At 39.4% G+C, this 10134-nt stretch overlaps 1 protein-coding gene and 1 long non-coding RNA gene across 2 annotated transcripts in view; one reads left to right on the forward strand and one right to left on the reverse strand.

Moving 5' to 3' along the window:
- RASSF6 (Ras association domain family member 6) overlaps positions 1 to 10134 on the reverse strand; it is a 74091-nt gene that overhangs the window by 52747 nt on the left and 11210 nt on the right. The gene's annotated exons all lie outside the window — the stretch shown is intronic.
- LOC106041922 (uncharacterized) lies at positions 482 to 9114 on the forward strand. The gene is made up of 3 exons (XR_001210795.3): positions 482 to 922; positions 3582 to 3839; positions 7279 to 9114. It is a non-coding gene; the product is annotated as an uncharacterized lncRNA (long non-coding RNA).

A 10134-nucleotide genomic window follows, 5' to 3' on the forward strand; every position in this document is an offset into this window, starting at 1 on the left:
GAGTCATGGCAAGGAACGTCTCTTCTCATCAGTGCTTCTGTCCAAAATGTCAGCAATGGCTTACTCCAGGGAGCCCGGGCAGGCTATCTACATAGAAGCTTAACCATATCTCTTCTTTATCCATAGGTGAAAAGTGAGTCAGACGCTGGCTAGAAATGATAAAATATTGCATTTCTGTTCAGCAAGTAATCACAAGATACCTTTCTTAGGAACATAACAATATGCAGAGTCAATTTCAAGCTGGTATGTGGTTAGGACACAAAACTGTCCTGATAACAAAATCTAGTGTGTGCATAATGCTCAGCCACTTTCCATCCTACTAAATTTCACTTTTTTTTCCTCTGGTTACTATAGCCTGCGTCCACCTAAAACATATGCTGGGCTTTTGCTAAACATCTGAACGTTCAGGTCTTCTTCAGATACAGATGGCACATAGATATCTTGTTAGCATGTTATCAGGGTAAACTGCTTATCAGGACTGTGAATTAAAATGACTTTACAGTACAAGGCTATCTCAGTGTCTGTAATCAGCTACCATCAGATCAAGTGAAATACCTTTGAGCAGGGAGTGCCCCAGCGGGCACTGTTAAACCCTAATGGCCTTGATCAGCCTCACCTGGGGCCTCTAACTATTCACCTGCCCATAGGCCCAGGAGCCTCATTTAAGCTTAGCATGGGGTGTTCGCCTTTTTTCCTAGCTGTATTGCATAAGCATTGCTCTTCAGCTTAGTTATTGTTTTGTTTTGTCCTAACCATGAACCCTACTGATCCAGACAATGACTTGAGGACTTTTGGCTTGGTCTTGTGTCTGCATTGCTACCATAGACCTCTATGGCAGCCTCTTGAGCACATCCTGTTCCTGACCTGTGGATTGACTTGTGGACCTGATCTTGGACCTGTCTCATCATCAGGAACATGGCTAGTGAGCTTAATTCCTTATTGAGTTTGGATGTCATCTTTGGGTGGATTCTGCTTGTCTTGCTCAGGCGGTGTGGGATGAGCCCTGGCTGTTGTGTATTCTGTGCTGGTGGATGTGGTGTCCCTTTTTTTACCCCGACCTTTAAGGAGCAGGTGTCCACTGCTGTTCCGTCTTAAATCATCATTCTAGTCTAGGAGTTTAGAGAATAATTCTATCAAGAAAGTCTTTTCTTTGGCTGATCACAATTTCTATAACTGACCACTACATAAAGGCAGAAGAAATAATAACCACAGGAGGTAAAGAAAAGGTTACGTTGTCAAGATACAGTATATTTTTTAAGTTATTTTAAACTCCTCAAGTTGACCTTGGTAAGAAGTTGAGTGATATAGCAAGTGACTGGTGCTCCCTCAAGATGACCATGCCAATCATCAGACCTGGTCTGGGAACAGTCCTTTTTCCAGCCTGTTCTTTACTCCTGTGGAGTCATCAAAACCAGAGTTAGTTAACTGGTCTACATTTTGCTGTTGTGATGTGGGACTCGGAAACCAAACAGCTTTACATATAAACTGCAGAATGCAGGGTATGCTTTGCCAGCCCGGTATGCCATTTGACCATCAGGTCTAGCTGAAGTGATTCTCTCCTCATCACTACATTATAAATAGCTGGGGATGTTTACAAGCGCACCTCATAAATAGAGCAGGCTAAGTGATGTGATATGTCCCCACTACAATCAGAGCATCACATGTTGACATATCTGAGTTAGGTTAATGTGAACTAGTTAACGGTCTGAGCTAATATATCCCAAGTGTCCTACTCCTCAGTGAGCAAAAGCTAGGCACTATGCATGTCCAGGACAAACTATAACCTGCTCTCCACAGAGTATCAGGTTTTTCGTATAGTCAGTGCCTTCTTTTCCAAAACCCAAGTTGTTTATTAATTTTAGAAAACTAATGAAATTTACTTCAGATGGATGATATATTTTATCAGATCAGTTCTTATCTGGTTACTTTCCTCTAGACCACCGTTTCCTCCTTGCTCCCTACACCCAAAAAAAAAAAAGCATATCAATATCCCAGTGAGCAAACAATACGCAGTCAATACTCAAGAGATTTCACTTCCGATGTGTTTTCTTCTTCTTTAAACACCTATTATTATACTAGCTGTGTGGTGTTAGAAGAACAGGTGACTTGCTAAGTGCTTATTTGAATCAGGTGTTATTACAAATCTTAGTGTCAGATAAATCTTTCTTTCATACTCAGAACAAATGACATTTTTGTAAGAGCTTAAGTGCCTTAGGTGGTAATTCTTCAGTCATTTTAAGCTGCTCATCTTTTCCTGCTCAATGCATAGAGAAGCTTTTCAGAACGAAGCGTCTAAATCTCTTTAGCACAGCTGAAAATGATAGCTGAAATCCTTTCACATAACAATAGGAACTGGTTATGTCTTGCCTTCATAATACACTGGCTAAATAACTACAGTAGAGCTGTATCTAGAGATAATTCACAACGTTTGGGATGAAATCTCCCAGTAACTATGTTGGGTGCAAGTTTTTGTGCAAGGCATTTAAACTCAATGCAGAGAGCTCAACAGAAATCCTAGATTCAGAGAGGGGCAGAAGCCACTTTATTTTGGGTTGAGGAGTGGGGGCAGGGATATCCAAATGCAAACGTAATCCTGCTAATTAAAACTAACACTTCATGAAGTGCAAACAGAATGAGGTAGATAATAATCAAAATGTAACAAAAATAATTAATACACAGCAGCAGAAGTAAGTTATTGAATTTTGAAGTGCTACTGAGCAGATGGCACAGAAATCTGGATTTATTTCGTGATGCTTTTGGGTATTAGGAAACGTGCATGTACAGAATCCACAGCATGTGTTAACCACATAGGCTGGTGGGAGCACACCTTTCCAAAAAGCCTGACAGTATATAGAAGTGCAGCAGGAAGTCTGTCAAGAAGAAAACTTGTGAGTAGTAATGGATAATAAATAATAAATTTTCTTTCAGCAGCAAAAAGTATCATTTCTATCCCCATACATGCTGGGGGTGGGCTGGGATGGAATATGCCTCTGCCAGGAAACTAGCTATTTGCATGTCATGTTTTAAGTATGTCAAACCCTAGATTTTAAGCCATGTTTGATTAAGACAGGATCTTTTTTCTAAACATGTCCACGCATGTCTTTTCTGAAGAACTTTCTCCTATATGTGCTTTTATTCTTGGTTGGCAGGATAACGAAGGTGCTTCCTTGATGTAAGATTCATGCATTCTGCAGAAGAGAATAAACAATGGGTAGATGATCACGGCAAAAAGTAGTAAAGAATATGTGGGCATACTTAATGATGTTCATCTAGTTTGTTCAAGTGCTGTAACTTACTGCATTTGTGCCTGGCCAGATCCTGCACCTATGAAAACATAAGTATTTATAATTAGAGAGGTGCATGATCAGCGTTAAATGAATCTGCCTCCCAACAGCTCTGAAATGTCACTGCTGCTGTTGTGAAGACACAGATAAATTTTGTTATCTGCAAGTCCTGAGCAAATCAGCATGCCTATAAATAACATGAACAGGGGTGATGGGAAAACAATACTGTTTGCTTCATAAGATCAAAGAATGAGATGGTTCATTTAAGTAGACACAGTTTTTATTATATATTTACAGGTAAGGCCCTGGCAAAAACAGAGGAAAATGGCTTCCAGTGCTCGTGCATGAGCAGTCATTCCAATTTCATCCCTCCCAAGGCAATTCAGCATGTGAAACTAAGCTGAAGAGGACCTCACTGCAAGAAGGTGGAAATCATATAAGTAGCTTTGCCCAACAGCACCCTGCTCTCTCTATAAGAGGAAATGACCTGGTGTTTTGTACCCTACTTACTTACTTGGAGTGGAATTTTACATCCCCTGCAAAGCCTCCTAGATGGTAAGTATAACGTAAAAGGTTTTCAATGGAAAGTAATGAACTAATTTCCAAACAGTGGTATAAGCCATGTCAGAAAACATTGTAAGAGTTTCTTTATGCTAATATTCTAATTAAGACCAATGGCAGAGGAGAAAATTAGATCCCCATAACACATTGATGGCATGATTAACAATTCTGATGATGAAGAATAAAAGACAAAGTCTTGATCCTGTTGATGGGAATTCGAAGTATTTCCTCTAACCCGGTCTGCATGTGGCAAAAGTTGGAAGTGGCCCATGTTGTTCCTTATGCTGAAAATTGCTTACTGAGCACTTTGTTTTGCATGGAATTTAAATTGAAAAATCCATGTGAGTACCAAGTCAAAGACATGATGAGCTTCCTATAAGTTGACATCAAGAACTATTTGCATTAATTGAATCAATGCATACACATGAACAGAAGGGGACTTTCAGGTTATATGGTTTTCATTACAATTTCACCAGCAAACAGTACATGAGTGATTGTACCCTCTCTGCAGTATTTTGTGTCCTCCTCACCAGTAATTGATAATTCAAGCCAAATTTCATTGAAATAAATAAATGAACACTTTGCCAAGGTGAAGAAGTTCCTGGAAGATGTGTTTAACTATGACCAGATAGAGATGAGAAACCCAATTAAAAAAAATCTTGCTAATGCTTAAAAAAAAACCACTTGCATCATAAACTTATATAGAGACATAAGTCATTACTTAAAAAAAAAAAAAAAACAAAACTTTAGTATAGAAAAAGTATAGGAAAACTATTTTTCCATTGTTCTCTGACTACTAGTTGGAAAATATCCAAGAACTTTAACAAACAGAAGTTTGTACCAGGTCCTCCAGATAGTTCATTGCCAAATAGCCAAGATAAATTTGATCATGTTGGGAGAGCTGGAGAGATCCACCTTGCCTGAACTGCATCGTTTGTTTCTTGGCAGAGCTATGCTGAAAGGTGATGACAAGCATGTCTGGAAGCCACTGCTCCCTGGGTCTGGCTCACCACAAAGGCGATTTGAGCCAACTAAGTTGTTTTCTTTACTAGAACAGCTTCGGTTAAAAGCTATTTTAAAAAAGCAGATTTAAATCTCTTGGAATGAAATATATTCACCCTCTTCAGGCACTGTTAATTCTTTCCAACAATTGTCTCAAAATCAATGTTTTTAAATGCCTGGGGATCAGTGATGGGATTAAAATAGCTTCCTGTAGCTCTTATATATTCCCTGTGCATTAAGCCAGGCAATAGACCGTATTTATGATGCACCTATATGTCTGTTAAAAGATGCCTCAATTCTTGTGTTCTGACACTTACAAAAATCAGATTCATTTCATCTTTTGGGATATATAAATCTCTAGGTGGCATTTTTAAGTTAACTACCTCTTACAGGTGTAATTGGGGACAGGCAGGTCCCTATTTAACTCAGTTTGGACACACATGGGAGTAGATTTTATTGGAGCAGTACTTGTGTAAACACAATTTGCACATATTTCAATTGGTTTTCACAGTAAAAATTGCTCATTATTGACTTGTAAAAATGAGCATGAATTCTTACCCATTGCTTTCCTTGTAGCTGGTGATTTGTTTTTTTTTTTTTTTAAATGAATCTTTCAGTTCACTTTATGCTTCCTCTAATTATAGGCACAGAGACTATAGACTCATCAGTCTAACAGAAGTCAAGGAAAAATGTCATGGAATTTTTTAAGGATGCAAAATGAATGAGTTTTTCAGGAGAATCATAGCATGTCACAACAGAATTCCTTGTATGTTATTACCTTTTTTCCTGAGACTTGCTAATTCCACTTATTTCATTTGTTGTATCTCTAAAACTATATCTGCAATAGATAGAGCAAATCAAGCTTAACGAGTTTTTCAGTGTTGTAAGGACAAGAATAAACAAGAGGAAATGAGTTAGCTTTACATGGCCCTACTGAAAGTAGAAGTATAAAGGATAAAATTGGTAAACATATAACTAAAACATGAATAAACATACTGAGGACAAGTCTACAAAGTTTTGTTGAAGGAAATTGTCTTTCATGCACCTCTTCGAGTTGTTGGAAGATGACAACTAGCTTACGGATATGGAAGTTCCCCTAGGTCTAGCCCAACTGTCTTCCTAAAAGGGTTTCACAGCCCTCAACAAGCATTAGAGATAAGACATCAGGGCTAAGAAGTCTTGGATGGGGTAGTTAACAGATAGTTACACAGAAATGAAGGACAAAATTTGGAAGGTCAGTTGTTTGTGATGAAGGGACATGGCTTGGAGATTACTACACCAGCTTGTGTGGGGTCCTGTTTGGGTTTGCATAGCTACAAGTGGTCTGGTAAGGTAATTCTGCCTGAGCTGTGGTATTCTCATGCCACTAGTTGAAGGGTAGGAAAGACCAAGATCAACTATGAAGAACTACTGAAAGACGTAAAGAGACTCATGGAGTAGGCAATAAACTACCAGATGAAGTTAACTGCAGGATGTAGCAAAAATGGTTCACGCCAAAAGGGAAAATTCCCAAGCTCCTATAAAAATGAGGTGTTCTTGGCTGGATATTAGCATATGGGAGAGATCACAGGATTATATGAAGCTGTGTGATAGGACGGGCAGGTCAGGACTCAGCAGTGAGTAGAACCTTAGAACAAAATTAAGCAAAACAAAACAAAAAACAATGCATCAACCAACACAAATATAATGTTAGGAGCTACTACAGCATGAATAAAGGAGTAACTACTGAAATGTGTGTTGCTGGTGTGTAAATTTACCCTCATGCTGCACCCCTGGTCTCCCATCTTCAAGAAGATAGAGTAGATTTGGGAAAGATGACTGAGTGCCTGCTACTGAGGAAGCAAGCAAGGTGTTGGGTTTTTTTTTGCATTTCAAAAGTGAGGTACCCCTGGGTGAATGTGACAGAAGTGAATCCATACCCATTTCTCCATCAAAAAAACACCCTTGAGAAAGAGGCAGAGAGTCTTAAAACAGCTTTGTAATGTGTAGTACAAGCGCCAAAGCTGACTTCATTTTGTGTGTGTCCAGAAAATAGTTTCTTGGCAGCATATCTGTAAAATGATCTTTTTAAGAGGAGATTTAGATGTCTGAGAGATGCCATTCACTGGAAGGAGGAAGACTGATTAAAATGTGACTGACTAATTAAATGAAGTTTCTTTAGAAGTGACTTATCTGAATGATACTTGATTGGGTGTACCTGCAGCACTCCTGTCAAGGAATGGATAGGCATGGATTCTCTGCTACTGCCAGAAAACTAGCAACCAAACTATCTTCTGTGAGATGCTTCGTGATGTCTCATCAGCACTTCTAAGCTGCTGTCAGCCTCAGGGTAGCCTAATGACTATGAACTAATGGCTTTTGGAAGGAAGAAGCTAAAATTAGTGATACTAAATTACCTGTTATTTCTGAAGTGATATTTATCGTGCTCTAGTTTCCACTTATAGATCGGAAGATGCTGACAGATGTAGCGAGATGGAGGACAAAGGGCTGTGCGGCTACAGCGTGACGAAGCCCAGCACTCCGACCTGTCTGCAAGCTGTTTGGCGAGGCTCGGGCTAAAGTGAGCTGCTCTGACCGCACTGCCAGGAAGCATTCATGCTGATATCTGCAAAGCTACACTGGCTGTAGCTTAAGCAGCCAGTAAATTAACAGCAAGTGACCTTTGAAGAACCAGAGGTGAATGCATGATGTAAATAGTCTACTAACCACTTCTAATTTAATCAGAAATTCCCAGGACAACTTCCTCAAACATCTCATATGTTTCTTCCCATTGCTTCCATATCTTACTTCCACAGTCTGCTGGACAGGAAGAAAATGCTTCCTGCCACAGTCATGAAAGGGAAATGCAACTAAAGGAATAAATGTAGCCTTCATCTAGCAGTTAAAACTTTAGCTGCTTGTCCCTATGAATTCTCTAGTAGGACTTATAATCTCTTCTGTTAATATCAAGTAGATCAAATATATATTTAATTACGAAGATTGGTTAATATTGTGTGTTAATATTATGACACTAATGTATCATTTACTAGTATTACTAGATATTTAATAGTCAGTGACTTCATATTGAATTGGATCAAATGAAATATTGCATTTAGCCCACAGCAATCTTTTAAATGACAACTACAATAAAGAATTGACTGTTTGCCAGCAGAGCTGTAACAGACAAATACATACTTTTATTATTGTATTTCTAAATGTACAAATTAAAAGGCAAATCAATTAAAAAGCTGTCCTGCTATTTTATGATTTCAGAGGGATTTAGGAAAGTCCAATGCGTGTGGTGATCTGGGTGCATAATCATCTATATTTAGACACCTAAGTGGAAAAAAATCTAACAACAAAAAAACAAAAACCACAGTTGACCTAAGCTCTTCTTTTTCCTTGTCATCACTTCCTCACACAAGTCAAAAAACAGTCAGCTCTCTACATATCTGTTCCTGACATGTTGCCTCACCGTTAACTTCCACAAGAGTTTGCACAACGTGCCCAGTTTTTCAGCAGCAGAAATGATTATTTCCCAACCCCCAGTATTTGTCCCTTCCGCGCTCCACAGTTCAAGTGGAATGACAAGCAAATGCTAAGCCATTGGCAAGAAAAAGGAGGTGACTTCAGAAGATTGTGGGACTTTTTCTCTTGGAGAAAAAAGGGAGTAGGCTGGTAGAGAGGGCACACAGGAAACAGTAGTTGGTAGAGCTCACCTTGCATTGGTTGAGCTCTCATTCCAGGGAAACCTTTGGCTCCTGTGCCTTTGGGGTCTGGCATTTGCAACTTTTCAAGTGAGAGTTTTGAATTTGTCTGAAAAAGACAGATTCCTAGTTTTATTGGAGACAGTAACTTTATGAATGCAGAGGTTAAAGCGTTCACCTGGGACTGTGGCAAATCAAAACAGCAAGGTACCGGAGCCCACCTCTCTCCCACCCCCTCATGATGGTCTTGATCACCAGAATATGCCTGAATCCCCTCCACCATGTCCCTTGTGTTTGGGCATCCTTTGCTACATATGAAGACTCTAAATGATACCAGCCAAGATCCCAAAGAAAATCCCTTTTGGCTTGTGTTTTCATTACACAATGCAATGAGTCATGAAAAAGAAGAAATAGTGTCTTCCATCCTGTAGCATGGAGAACCCATCCTATACCCTGCCTTAAAGCACAAGCAAGGGAAGTATTTGCTTCCCTTTTCAGCAGTCTTTCAGCAACTGGATTATTGCATAACTTTTGCTTTCTTTGTTACAGCTGCATGCTTTTAACAAAGTTAAGCATGGAAGGTCTCTGCTCGCGGCAGTATCAGCTCCGTTAATGACGTTACCCTTCAAAAGGGAAGGCAATTCCATTTGCACAAGTCATCTGGATGGTGGCGGGAAAACACATGCTGCCAAAATCAGATAATGGGCTTGGAGTTCCCACAGGCAGGGGCTGGGATCAGATACTGGGCAAAGTGTTGAAGGGTTCCAGGGAGAACTTGAGTGAAGCGTGGCACTCCCAGGAACACAGGTTAGGAGTGCCTAGCCTTTGGGCTTGATCTCATGTCTCAACCTTTTTATGCCACTATTACATCTCCTTACATAGTCCTGGTGAAACTGTGTCATATCGGAGAAAAAGTGTAGGCAGAGGCGATGCTTTAGCTCTCAGAAAACATAGTGGACTTCTATTTCATTACAAATATCCTGCTCTTTTAAACTGATACTTACTCTTAGCTCAGGGGCAGGGTTAATCATATAGGTGGAGCAGGCTCTTGGCTTCACTTTTGTCCTGGGGATTTTTTGTGGTTCTGTTACTGCCACACTCAGGAAATAGCTTAGTCTAGTGCTAAGGAGGGCAAGAAGTCAGTGATAATACTAGGGGATTCAAAGGGGATTTTTCTTTTTTTTTTTTGCCTCAAATATTAATGACACTTCAGTGCATGCCATAATTAGATAATAAAGCTGTAAATAGTTACAAAGAAAATAGGATTCCTAATCAGATTTTAATTACCCTGTGTGTGTATGCATGCATATGTAGAGAGACAGAAATACAGAAAGAGATCCCAAAAGAAAAGAATCAGCCAAACCTTGTTCAAAGTAAGCTGGCTAGAAGTTTGACATCTACAATGTGATCCCAGTTAAACCACACTGTTAATTTAAATGAAACATAAACAAAAAACAAGCTTCAATATCTGTTAAAATCTCCTCCTTTTCCATGCCGTAAGAGAACTACAGGTATTTTTCAGGAAAGCTCTGTAAGACAGGCATACAGTTAAGGAGAAACACCATTTGGAACCAGAAAGTGGTATCTTTTGTTGACTCAGT

Source organism: Anser cygnoides, chromosome 4 (assembly GCF_040182565.1).
Source record: "Anser cygnoides isolate HZ-2024a breed goose chromosome 4, Taihu_goose_T2T_genome, whole genome shotgun sequence".
In the NCBI taxonomy this organism is placed as follows: domain Eukaryota; kingdom Metazoa; phylum Chordata; class Aves; order Anseriformes; family Anatidae; genus Anser; species Anser cygnoides.